Source organism: Papio anubis, chromosome 4, assembly GCF_008728515.1.
Source record: "Papio anubis isolate 15944 chromosome 4, Panubis1.0, whole genome shotgun sequence".
Taxonomy (NCBI): domain Eukaryota; kingdom Metazoa; phylum Chordata; class Mammalia; order Primates; family Cercopithecidae; genus Papio; species Papio anubis.
The window spans coordinates 156,133,526-156,148,016 of record NC_044979.1 but is presented as its reverse complement, the minus strand read 5'-3'; the positions used below and the strand labels follow the sequence as shown (position 1 = coordinate 156,148,016).

General features: G+C 32.1%; 1 protein-coding gene across 2 annotated transcripts in view; it reads right to left on the bottom strand.

Annotated features, from left to right (window-relative positions):
• NCAM2 (neural cell adhesion molecule 2) overlaps positions 1-14,491 on the bottom strand; it is a 549,007-nt gene that overhangs the window by 447,383 nt on the left and 87,133 nt on the right. The gene's annotated exons all lie outside the window — the stretch shown is intronic.

Genomic DNA, 14,491 nt, shown 5'->3' with positions numbered 1-14,491 from the left:
CATTTTCCATTTTTTGACTCTGCATGTTTCTCATCAAGATGTATTGACAATAAATAAGTCATTAACACACAAAAATAAAATGACTCACTTCAGGCAAGGTTCACCTAATTACAAAAACTCTATTTTCCTCACGAAAGCAAGTGCATGCCTGCCTTTCATAGTAGCATGATAGTGTAAAACACACAGACATATGTCTAAAAGCAACATTCCATTGTACTGCTCTTAGCATCCAAAAGACAACATAACCAACACACTCAGCATGCAACACACATATAAAAGTACAGAAGCATTATGGAATTTTTTCCCCTGATAGCAACGTTGAAGCTCATTTAATGCAAACTCTTAATTTCATGGAGATAATGTGGCTATTTCATGTATTGTTCATTTTTACATTTTATATTTTAGAATACATATTTCTCCAGTACATATATACATTCCTCTTAATTAATTGCTATTATACTGCCTAATAAATTATTCTGTGTATGCTTTCTGGATTTGTATTTTTTCAGTGTTTGTTTGATGACCATTCCCTTCAAATAATCAGCCTTTTGTTAAGTTTCCTGAGTTTAATTGCAGTTTCACACAGATCAAGAAACGAAAAGTGTCCAGATCTGGGTTTTGTTATTTTTTTTCTGCTCACTAACAAATGACTAACCATAAATACTATTAAAGTATTTCTTATTCCATGTTTAAAAATAAGGTGAGATTGCGGGGAATCCATCCTTGGGAGATTTCACCCCCAATAATAGCTGTTTTGTAAAACTTGGACTTTCTACAGCTGCTGAATTTTTGAGTTTCCTAGGAGACTGTAAGCTAGCGTCACTTTCTTAAAAACGATGAAAGCTCTCTTAGTCTGGGTCTATGCCTTGTTGATTCACAAGAATGAATCCTTTCATAAAAAGACTAGACAAGAATGCATGCATTAGGTGATGGGACTTAAAACTATGACAAATTTTATACAGAATTATAAAATCATAAAGCATAATAAGAGATTAGGATATATTACATAATTAGAGAAGAGGGTATTTCTTTTTCATTTTGCCTTAATCAACACCTTTCAGGAAAATAACATACAGAGAATGGTGCCCGTCTTTCTGTTTTCTTTCTTTCGAAATAAGTAAATAAATTCTAAAACCAAAAGTAGGCTGATTCACAGAGAGGCTTTTTCAAACTGTTTAAGAATACATTAATACTATTTTCCACTGGATATTTTATAACTGAGCATCATTAATTTTTTAAAAAATCATACATTAACAACTCATTTTGAGTATTTTCCTTTCTTTCCCCCCCCCCTCAAATCTTATCACAGAGCTTTACACATAGTTAACTACTGAAAAGTGTTTCTGAACTTCATTGATTTTGACTGCAATTGTTTTGGTTTATATCCATGAGTTATTAGTTAGTTAAATGCCAAAAAATTATATGAATGATCAATTCACCTTCCCCAAATATACTTGTATGCTTAAAGGATTCTGTATGTGCCCAAAACCTGCATAAAATCTATACCATATATTAAATATAACCTGAAAAATCCTGTATTGTGAGGAGTTAAAAGATTAAACTACATTAAACTGTCAAGTTGTCAGAACCTTTTAAATTAAAAAATATAGGTAAAAATAGTGTTTCTAGTAAATTTTTTTTTACAATTTTCAAAGTAAACTATAATACAAATATATGCAATTATTCACAATCGAAATAAGAATGGCCACAGTCAGGTTTGCTGAGGCTATGATGCAGTAACCTACAATCCTGAAGTGTGTTTTAACACAAGTGTGTGTTTCATTCTTGCTTCATCTCTGGTTAAGGTCAGCAGGGGGCTCTCTCATCATGGTACTCAGACACTAAGGAAGCTAGACCTTCGCCTTAACTAGTGCTTCCACAACATCAGTGTTGCACAAAGGGCTTCAGACAAGAGGTGGCACAAGCTACTCCTACATTTCATTGGCCATAGCTTGTCACATGCCAGGCCCAACAGAAACAGGTTAGCATATATCCAAAAACAGTGAGAGCTGGAAATGCTTGTTAAACACTATTTGTAATTGTCAAAGCTATGATTTCAAGTAGTAGTCTTTTATAAAATTAAGAGATGAAAGCATGATTGAGAGACAAAATGACTTATGTTAACTTTACTTGTTTTGTTCATTTATTCTTGTGTGTATAGGTCTAAAGGCATTATTCCCCTCCACTTGTATTCTTCTGGTTACCTCAAATATCAGCAAAGAACACACGATGGCGATCTTTTTGAAAAAATGATTACATTTAAATCCATTGTATATCAATGTTGGCTAGTGAATCACAGAAAACTTGCTGTTTTTATCTGTACGACCACTGTGCCATGTTTACTAAATCAGAATGACAGATTCGAAAGAAAAGAAAGCTTTAAAGTTATAGCTAGTATATAGTGAAGATGGAATTTATACATGGGTCAAAAATCAGTTACTTATGTTGACTCTACCTTGACTCTTACGGGAGTATGCATGAGTCCATGTCAATGAGGTAGTGTGCACTGTTATGCTTCCAAAAGTAAAAAGTAGTATCTTAAGTTACCGAAATTACAGAATAGAAAACATAAAGGAAATGTAATATAGTTTCTATCTTACATTTAGCTATGATTATGTGTTTGCTATATTTTTACATATTTTCCATGTTCTATCAACATATCTTTGTTTTCTATTATGTTTACACTTATGGGTATGCTACTTCTGCATATTAATATCTTAAGGAAAACTGAAGATATCATTTACTATTTATTTGCATAAATCCAAGGTGAAAATTAGGTAATGCATGTGAAAACACTGCATAAGGAGTAAATATAATAGCCTCCCACACATTAAATATTATTCTTTTCTTTGTAATATCTCACAAAATAGACAATATGATACATTACATACAGTGTGTCCTCAAATACCACATTATTTAGATTTCATTTGGGAATACGATTGGGAACATTTAGGCAGAGTCAGTAAGTCAATGTAACAGATCAAATTCATTAGAATCTAAGCCACTAGAAACTGGATCCTAGCAAAGTGCATCTATTTGTAACATTAAGACAGAAGAAATGGCACAGAGCTTCCCGAATGAAGTGTGCTCCCAAGAGAACAGCTATGTGTCTATGTGTACAGGTCTTGCATGGGCAAGGAAGAGGACAAGAGCAAAATTACTGGGAGAAGTCATAAGCCAGACACCTAAACAGAAAGGGGCGGGGGGAAAGGGCAGTCTAATCACAATAAAAGGCCAAGTACACCCAAAAGCCATATTCAGTGGAACTGAATTCAGTGGAACTAGACTCAAGTGTTAGAAATTTACTTTCTACTACTGAAGTAATTGTCTTTTATAAGATTTCATTCCGCATCATAATAGGAAATGTAACATAGGGAAACATAGGTAAACTCAGTCACTTTCAGCTATTCTCTTCTATTTACAATGTTATGCTCGTTTCTCCCTGTTTCCACATGGCATCATGTTTCTTGGGGCAACCACCTTGTACTACTGGCTTTGTCTTTCAATACCAGCATCCACAATGATATGCCTTATCTTGGCCTTGGCTTTGGGAGGTCACTGATATCTACTCTTGTTGACCTCCACTGACATGCCTATAGCTCCTTAAACAGGCTCTTGTCTTCAGTAAATGCAATTTGTAAATCACTGGTCCCTCTTGATATCATCTCTTTAACCTCATGCATAGATTTCTTTGGGGCTTCTCTTTTCTTTGGTCAAATAACGAATGCGTGAATTTATAACTCAAATATTTTTTGAACTGTGGTTTCTGACATGAATTTTGAAAAATAAATTTTAGACTTGAAAACTAACAATTTGACATTTTCTTTGCTGTATTTGGCTACGTAGGCCTTTTCCCAAAACAAAGCCATGGTCAGTTGGAAAGGCAGGAAGGTTAGAAAGGAAGGAAAAAGACAAGCTAGAAATAAACACCACAATAATAAACAAACACACGATTTAATTCCTTAATCTGTGCTGATCAGGAGAAAGCAAAAGTTAAAAAAGTAAAAAATAGCAATAAACCGAAGTGTCATGAGTAAGGTACAGTCCGTAGTGTAGAAGTAAAGATGACATAACAGGCAGGGTGGGTTAGGTGAATTGGGATAGCTGATATAAATTTTGGGTTCATGAGAAAAAGGGAAAAGCAGGAATACTGACAATACTGCTGCTGACACTTGAAAACCAGCTAAAGCCAACAACCTTCACCATTTTCTTAAAGCCTGATAAAAGGTTTGGCTGCATCCCCACCCAAATCTCATCTTGAAATGTAGGTCCCACAATCCCCACACGTCATGGGAGGGAGCCAGGGAGAGGTAATTGAATTATGGGGGCTGTTACCCTCATGCGGTTCTCATGAGAGTGAGTTTTTGCCAGATCTGACGGTTTTCTAAGGAGCTTCCCTCCACCCTTTGCTCAGCACTACTCTCTCTTGCCGCCCTGTGAAGAGGGGCCTTCCGTCATTATTGTAATTTTCCTGAGGTCTCTCCAGCCATGCAGAACTGTGAGCCAATTAAACCTCTCTTCCTTATAAATTACCTAGTCTCAGGTAGTTCTTTATAGCGACGTGAGAGTGAACTAATACAAAGCCCATCTCATGTCTTTGTATCTTTAACGTAGCTGGCCTGAGCCAGGCGATCCCGACACCGATGATCAATAAAGGCAAAAGGTATAAACTTAAGTACCATTTAAGGCACGATCCAGCATCTACTTTGCTATGCTCTAAAACTGATTATTGATCCTTTGTTTTGCCTTTCTTTTTCACTTACTGACTCATTCGTTTTATTTCATTTTATTTTTTCACCCATTTTGGACCTGTGGATAATGTCTAACACTTTGAAAGACAATAGCTCATTAATGGAGGTCCATTGACACACAAGTAAATAAATGAATCCATTGACGGTCATATCACCTGGACTTGGTTTCCTCATTTGATTCTTAGCTTTTTATTATTGCTTTCACCAAAACTCATCCCAGTCTCATCGTGTGTCTGGCCATTTCAGGCAGGAAATTTTCCCTTTATCAGGCTTTGGCAATTGCTTGCTGAAAATTGTGGCCTGCGTGACACCTTGACTCTGAACAAAACTAATTAAAGAAAAAAAAAAATCGCTTCCATAACGATGTGTACTTAAAAATGCATCCTTTTTTGTCCATCTTCACATCTCATACTAGTACAGTTAATAAACATTCAGAGAATGTTATGAAGAACAGGCCCTCACCTTTCCATGCACATATTAGAAAATACTTCAGTTTTAGAATTAAGTCAAACTAATTTCACTGCTTAATATATTAAGCCTCAGTTTACTTGTCTGTAAAATGGGGATAATACCTCCCTAATAGAGAGGATATGAACACTAAATATGATACACATGAAGTGTTTAGTCCAATACCTGACATACCATAAAAAATTCAAGAATTAATTGTGCTCCTTCTGGAATGTATTTGAATATGTTTAATATCATATCAAGTTTCAGTAACAATAATAAAACTGATTCTCTAAAGATTCACACAAAAAATGCATCACATAACAAAACTATTCTATTATGAAGATAGACACAGAAAAAAGATCTAATAGGCTTTTATAGTTGAGATACAATGATATTAAAATTTTGACATTACATATCTTTAAATTTGTATTTATATAGTAATAACAATGCACATCTTTATAAATATTAGGTTTCCAAAGATTAACTTCTGAAACATCGAAGCACCAAAATATCAAAATGAAATAAGTGTACTCATCCAATAATAATTAACTAACAATAGCTTAAAACTATATAATATGTGTACCTTCAATTTTATAAAATTAAATTATATATATGTGTGTACCCTCAATTTTGTAAAATTAAATTCTAAGATGTGCCTATCTGAAACAGATATTCAACTAGCTAAATACTTTTTATTGTATTTTGCCATAAGAATAAGAAAAACCTACAGTGATTTAACATTGCCTTGTCATTTTAACAAATTTAAATTTAAAAGTGTCACAATTCTGATAAATGTAAAAGCATGAGTACATATTAGTATAAATTACAACATAACTATTACTATCTGAATGTCTGTGTAATGCATGTTTGTGTGAGGCAAATAGACAAAATATTTTATCTATTAAAATATCTATTGAGTAATGCCTAATATTGTGCATTTGATTAATAAAATACTCATTCCCTCCTGAAAACAGCTAGGAAATCAAAGAACACTGAAGATTTCAGTATTGTCATGGGGAAAAAATTTCATGTTGTAAATATCATTATTCATTAATTATACAAAATCAAATTAATTAAATCTTTATGAAAATGAAATAAATTACTAGTAAGAATTCCAATTTGAATAAAGTTGGCCTCAGAAATATATTTTCACTTTTTTTATTTGTAAGGTTACACATTTTTTATTCCATCATTTGCACCTGGAAAATAATACAGTTTTCAACAGGAAAAAATACTGTTAATTTGATTTAAATTTCACAAGAAAATGGAATATTATTTTCTGTGCTCTTAGTAGTTTCTGTTGCAAAGTTAAATCATAATCATATATAACAACACAAAATCTTAATTTCATATGGCACAGTGCCTTTTTCTAGCAGATTATAAATAACTTAAATGTATTTTCTTAACTTGTAAAATTAAGTACATCTTAAGATTTGCTACAATAGTAATAATTCTCCATTATCTGTAGACTCCAGTGTAAAATCTAAGGACAAAGTATGATCTTTCTGTGATTGATTATGATACCTCATTATTTAGATAAATGTTACTTCAGAAACTGCCATTTCCTTTGTCTTTTAATGTCCTTTAAATGTCCTTCATTTCCACTAAGTGATGAAAAATGAAAAGAATTTTGAAAAAAACAAAATGGGCTTTTAAATGCTTGAAAAACACTATATTTTGCAATAATTATTTGCCTCCTATTTTTTCATCATAATAATTTAGAGTTTAAGGATATAGTTCAGATCAAATCTTTTGGGGAATTTCAGTTATAATAAGTGGTAACTTCAACTGGAATAAATAATATATTCTCCTATTACTAAATAAAATATTGTTCGTTCATTAAATGAATACTTAAACCACAGAATGTGTTATAAAATGAACAATAGAAAATGAATCAGGAGTGACAAAGGTTAACATCCACTGTAGAATTTCACTCATGGAAACATATTTAGGAGCATGGCAAACGCGCACCTGGTAAAGTGTAACTTGATTAATTATAGCCAGCATGAATTCAGGCAGGGGAGGTCATGCTTAACAAACCTATTACAATGCTTTGAAGTTATTACTGCCAAAATAATTCAAATTCAATTCATAAAGTCTAGTTAGACTTTAGAAAAGCTTTGGATGAGGATCCATCACACAGTATTAATAGGTAAATTAAATACCATGTAATGGGAACTAAAATGAATTAGGGTAGCAGAGTGTTTTTAGAAGAGACAGCAATAACATCAGGATGAAAATATTTTAAACAGAAAAAAATATATAATGAGATAAAAGCTGTGAAAATCTATGTTCTCAATGACAACAGAGAAAAATTAGTATGGCTACATATGAAACGATATATTGTTCTGACTATATTATAAGCCCTGACTTGCAGAATAATAACTACATAGAAACATTATAGTCTACAGAGAAACTGGTATTTTGAATGATAATTATTTTCTAGTTGTAGGATGATGAATGTATATTAAATAAAGCCCCAAAAAGAAATACACAGCTCATCACTTACACCAAAGAAATGCAAAATAGTATTACAAATGTCTAAAAGAATTGATTTATCAAGATATTTAACAGAGAGGTACTAACACAAAACATAAATGAATGTAATCTACTAACAGAAGTCTAGTTAATACAACCGTATTTAGAAACTGTTTCCTATACTAAAATTTATTTTTAAAATATATCTAAAATTTAGAACTTTCAGTTGATAAACCTGTAATGATTTATAGAACACCTGTGATTGGCAATGCAATAGAAAGCTTAGAATCACATACTTGTATTAAACCTGAATTATTATATATAAAATTATATTTAATATTTACATATTATAATTTAATATTATATGTAATGTAAATTCTACATTATTTTTGATACTAGATAACAAAATAGTCTAATCATTTCTTAGTTGACTAAGAAAAAGCTTCCTTTCTTTAGTCACAAAAAAGCCACCCTCTAATAATGAAAGAAACAATTAAAACATATGCTTGTATGCACTTACACACATATACACATACACAATGGATAAGATTAGTCATGTATAGAAGTAAACAAAAAATATTGCGCATAAACTTGTTCATGTTGAAGTCTAGGCATGCTGGTGATGGAAGTGGGCTGTGTTTCAACACTGCCAACAAAGAGTCCTGTGTGTATTCTTACGAAAACAAGCCTTGATTTGGCTGATGTAAAGAAGGCGTAATCTGAGCCAATTATATAGCAATATGTCTAGAAAGCAAATGAAGCTAGTTATTAGAAAACAAAATATGCAAAAAAAAGTTAAATAGAAAGACTACGTTTAGCGCATTCCCTGTACAAATCAATACTCAATAATAACTGACAGTACTCAACTAAACGTCAATGTATGTAAGTGCTTAATAGTTAATATTAATTGATTTAAATTAATTTCTATATTATTGATAATACATTATTACTACTATAAATTATTGCTTTATAGAAACAGAGAGGTTAAGTATCAGGTCCATTGTACAGCAAATAAATTGTGAAGTTAGGATTTGAACACAGACATTATGGCTGTAAAGCAATGCTGCCTGAGAATACAATGTGAGCCATATATGCAATTTTAAGTTTTCTGTAGCAATATTTTTAAAAGTAAAAATATATATATGAAATTAATTTCAATAATATATGTATTTAGACCAATATATCTGAGTAATATAATTCCAGCATGTGCTCAAGAAAAAAATTATTGAAGTTTTTACATTAGTTTTTTTTTTTCACAGTAGTCTTCGAAATCCAGCAGTTACATCTCAATTGCAACTAGTCAAATTTCAAGTGCTTGATAGTTCATATATGCCTAATGGTTATCACTGGGATGTATTACCTTAGAATATGGGCTTTAAGGTATTCAGCACAGTTCCTCTCAAGAAGGCTATTAAATAGGAACATTTACTTACATTTTTACTCTTGGTTCAAGCCCTTCAAATGATCAACTGAAGACAGAACTGGGGTTCCTATCTGGGAAAGCATGTCCTACAAACCAACCACAGAACTTTTGTTCAATTCTTGGTTATATCTGTGATTGTCAATTCAAAATTTTTATTTGGCTTATCAATTGCTTTCTGGCTCTTTTGATTAGAATAAAGCAATCTCAGAAGGTCTGTAAACAATGAGTGTCCTGATGTAACAGTGTTTCTGGACCTCCAAAGCTGCAGACACTCTCTTGCACAATACAGCCTTGGTGGATCTGCAACACCCAGCTTGTTTTTTCTGCTCACTCAGCAGATGTATACTATGTATCCAAGTTTGTGCAGGGTAAATAGGACCACTTACTGAAATTTGTATGCAGTTATAAAATATAGAAAGTCTGTATTTAAAATAGCATATAAAAATGTATCTCTGTTAAAAAATAAGTAGTTTTACATTTGTCCACGTATAATAAAATGACCAATATTAATAACCAATAATTTTAAAAGTCCTCAATTTTGTAGTTCTAAAATACATGAAACTCATTTCCACTGTTTAGTGAAATAATACCTGCTTTCCATAACACATTTCAAATTTCAGTTACTATAGTACATTGACTACAATGGCATAAAGTACAAATTTCACTGCTAACTCTTCAGCACGTGGATTATTATATAAATAACAGATGCTTATCATGACCAATGACCAATCACCTCACTTCTTCATAGTCTGTTATTGATTGGCTGCTGAGCATGTATTCAATTCACGTGCAGAAGGGAAAGCCTGTGGTTCCCTTAGCTCTTTGTTTCGCAGAGAAAAACCCACGTGATGTTTATCAAAAATGCATAATGAAAGAAGGAATTGGCCAAGGAAAATAAAAATTCCAGGGAGAAACTAAAAGTGATAATGCTGTAAGTGAAATTGAAATCAACGGTAAATGGAGTTATGGAAGAAATAATGGGCTTAGGGATGTTGACGCTGTCTCCATTACAAAGGCTTTAAGATAGAAAGCCAGAGAAAATTGGTTAAGGCTGACATTGGCATAAATGAGAAATTTGGTTGTAACAAATAAAGATATAGAAAATCCGGATGAAGTAACTCCAAGAAAAAAAACTGAACATTAAATAAACACTTGCAAATGAAGACATAGACATTCCAGATGAAGTAACACCAACACACACACACACACACACACAAACACATTAAATAAACACTTGCAGATATTTCATGACATTCAAAGGGTAAAGAATAAAATGTTGGAAGCTGATCCAAACTTAGAAAGATATGTAACAATCGAACAAGGCATAGAAAAGACTCGTTTGTGGTACTGATAATAAATGATACTAGGAGAAGCGAAACACTACTTCAACTATTATTGATAATAACTTTACGAAGAAAAAAACATTTTAATTCTCAATATTTCTAATGTTTTAGAGTATTAAACACATATTAGTGTTTTATCTTTCTACACATTTGTAAGAGCAAGAAATGTTTTAATGCTTTGATGCAAATTTTAAATGTCATAGAACAATCCTAAGTTTTCAACTGATTTGTTTACACGGTTTTAATTTGCACTGCCACTTTAACAATCCACTACTGTGCAAAGTGAGGGCTGTCTGTATGCACTTTCAGAGATCCTTAATATCTAGTGAAAATGTAATAAATTCACATATGCAAATAAAGCACTTTGGAAATTAAGAAAATATATATAACATTTAAAGTCAACAACTTATCTTTTCCAAAATAAACTGGAACCACCTAGCAAGGTTACCCTTGCTGACAAGAATGTGTGGCATTATCCAAGGTATTAACTGAAATTAACAATAATAGCCAAGAGGTTTTCTGAAAGACAAAGACAAAATAAATGAAGGCTCTCCATGGATAGTCTCACTGGGTAATTGAGGACTTTCCTGTTTCTCATAAACAGATGTTCTGTTCTTATTACTTTGAAGGCATATTTGGCTCGATAGTTTCTTCTCTCATATCTCTCATTCTCGATTCACTTAAAATGATACATATAGTAATATTTAATAGCCAACCCTTAATGGTTCCTCTGCATCAGGTACTGGGCTACACTCGTAATATACAGGGAGATACATAAAACACAGCTCACTGAAAGATACTTCAGGAAAGCTAATAGTTGTGAGAAATATGAAAGTAAAAGTTAATATGCAATTTTTCTAAAATAGGTGATAATCAAATACTTAGTATTTTCTGATTTACTGTTTTTATTACACTCACATGCCCTTGCTTCTAGTGATTTTTTTCTGAGGTATTCAATATCTTCATTCCTTATAGAAATAAGCATATATTTAAAGTATCTTATCATCTTTTCTTCCTAAAAGAACTTATTTAGCCTCACTTACTTATTTTTCCTCCATACTTACTGTTTGGACATACACTTTGTGTATATCCTTCAAGATATTTTCCCTGCTTTTATTTTTTTTTTTAAGGTAAAATTATCTGTGTCTTTAGATAGACAGATAGGTAGCTAGCTAGATAAAAAGATGACAGATCAAGATGTAACTTTAAATCACTTTTACAATATTACATACATTTACCATAATCAATAATCAATTACACTAGCACTTCGGTTTTACTATCAACAGTCTCTGGTATTTTTGTGTATAAATTTTTTCCTTGGATTTTTTGTTTGGATTAAGGTCACCCGTGATTTGCACTGAAAATGTGTCCTCAAATGAAGATTAAACTGGAGTACATATGCATTGGAGGCATCAATTTGCTGATTTATATTATTTAACAATTAAGCTGAACTCTATTTTAGAAATACATAATTTTTCTAATTGAAGATTAGTATTCTAAATAGAAATACATAATTTTCTATTTAAAAACATAAGCCATAACCTGACTTGACTTTACATTTCTTGAAGACACTGTAAGACAGCAGCACTACTTCTGGGAATATTTATAATATTTGACTAATCAACTATTAACTAATCTATATAGAGAAAGCTAATTAATTAACTCCAGTTTAGTGGATATCAATGTTCAGAGGAACTTAAAACTCTTTTAAAAGTCAACAGTTACGCTTTTAATATGTACCAATATTCTTCATTATGCACTGATTGTGATTAATGTCCCTATGGAATTTTTTCAATTAGAAATGTTTAATTCAAATTTTCTGAAATCTTCATAGGTAATCTACCTTTTGAGAATTAAGTCTTTAAACATGACCCACTTACATCATTATGTAAGCCTTCCTATAATGTCATATCTAAGATCCTCGTGGAAAGTTTTCCCTGTAAATATACATGATTTTTACAGTTCAAAACAAAACACCACATACATTTATTCTGAGAACACATTTAGAAATGCTGACATAACTGAAATTCATAAAATCACATCAAATGCTTTACTACAGCAAAATTTCAATTTATTGAATTACACATGCAATTCTAAATAATAGTTTATCTAGTAGATCAATCATAGTTTAAACTAGATAAACAGTTTATCTTCTAGATAAACCATTATTATACTCAATGTCTGAGTATATTGTTTAGCTTTTAGGTAACAGAAAATGCTCAAAAATTAACTGTCCATATATCACCTTTTCTGAAGGATGTTTTAGGGCAAACTATTTCCTTCTTTTTCCTGGTACATTTTCTTCTTGAATTATCCAGTTGATGATGTATTTTCTATGTTGTTTGCATGTCTTTCAAACAATTTGATTTCTCTTTCATTTCAAATGGATATTTGTGTATATAAGACTGACAATAAACATTTGAATTTTGTCTTCATTCATCAACAAATTTTAATTTTCAAGTTCTAATTTTTTCAATATTCAGCATGTATAGCCTGGTTTTCAACTTCAATTCCCTAGCATCAAGTGTATCAAATATATAATCAAGATTTAGTATATAATTTGTGACAAAATGAGACACCGGATCTCCTCTCATGGACATGGAAACAAAATAAATATAAGTGTGCAATTATCAATTTGATGAGAGATATAAAGAATTCTTAGAAAAGAGGCATTTGACCCACTCAGAGAAATTTACTTGAGGAAAATGTTTCCTTGAGAAAATTACACTTTAGATAAAATGTAAACAAAAGAAGGAGACTGTGAGCATTCTAGGCAAAGAAGCACAGATGAAAAAAGTAAAGGACTGGAAAAGAGGGCAGTAATTTGGAGTCTAGACTCCAATGTCAGTAACAAAGAGAAAGATGCTGCTGGGTTTCGAGGCAGAAATGAGGCATTGCAGACAAAGAACATTAAAGGAAGTATTGTTACATTAAGATGCTTATAACTTCACCCCAAGACTAATGAGAAGTCACTATTTTTTTAAGCAGAAAAAAATCTGGTATAATCACACCTACAATGCTAGAATGGATGTAGACAGTTACAAGGTTACTACAGCATGGTGGCTTACACTGTGATTCAAGTTTTAAAGGTGGAAAAAACGTGAATGGTAATCAAAGACAATTTTCCTTAACAGGTCAAATCTGCCTGATGTGTTAATAAACTTTTTGAGTAGGAGATGTCAAGGATAATGCCAAGATGTCAATTTGGACAATGGATGAATGGACTCGCTGTTCACAGACATAAATGTTAGAAGACAAGAGGTTTGAGGATGGCAGTGATCTGCACATGTCCACGTTTGGATTAATGACAATGTCCAATAGCATCTGTAACCGTGATCCCTAATGACACAAGATAAAGGGACAGTTCCCTAAAGAAGAGGTATTCTATTTCCAGGAGGCAGCAAAGGGTGAAGAGACAAAAGAAGTCTCCACACAGGAGACAGCTGGCAGACTCTCTGTCTGCCTTCCTGTCATTCACGTCCTTTGCCCGTCTTAAGCATCACCTTACTCAAACCTTGACCCAATTTATTATTCTTATTAAATAATTTTCCGGGACATAACAAATTGTCTTCCTGATCTTCCTCTGCTCCCTATATTTACCGATCTCTTTGGGTTTGACAAAGTTATGAAGGTCATGAAAAAATTTAGAAAGACTCAGGCAATGTCAGGTTACTGGTATTCTATTCATTGTTGCAAAAATTCTGTAGAACATTTGAAAACTTACATTGTTAGCTTTGTTCTAATATTTTCTATAATTATTAATAAAATTTTGCTTAACAAATGACATTCACAAATATCTATAAAAGAGATATAAATACATTATTACTTTATCTTACATACTAATTGAGTTATGGATCAGTTCTACCTCTTTGAAACACATCTACAGTATGTAATTATGTATCACATTTATATATGTGTCTGAGCTAGGAATCAAGACACTCAAGTTCTTGTCCTAGATTTTCCAGTATATTTCACTCCTTTGTCCTCAAATTTTGTTTTCCACTTAGAAACAATTTGTCAACAATCTGATATTCAGTTGACATAAT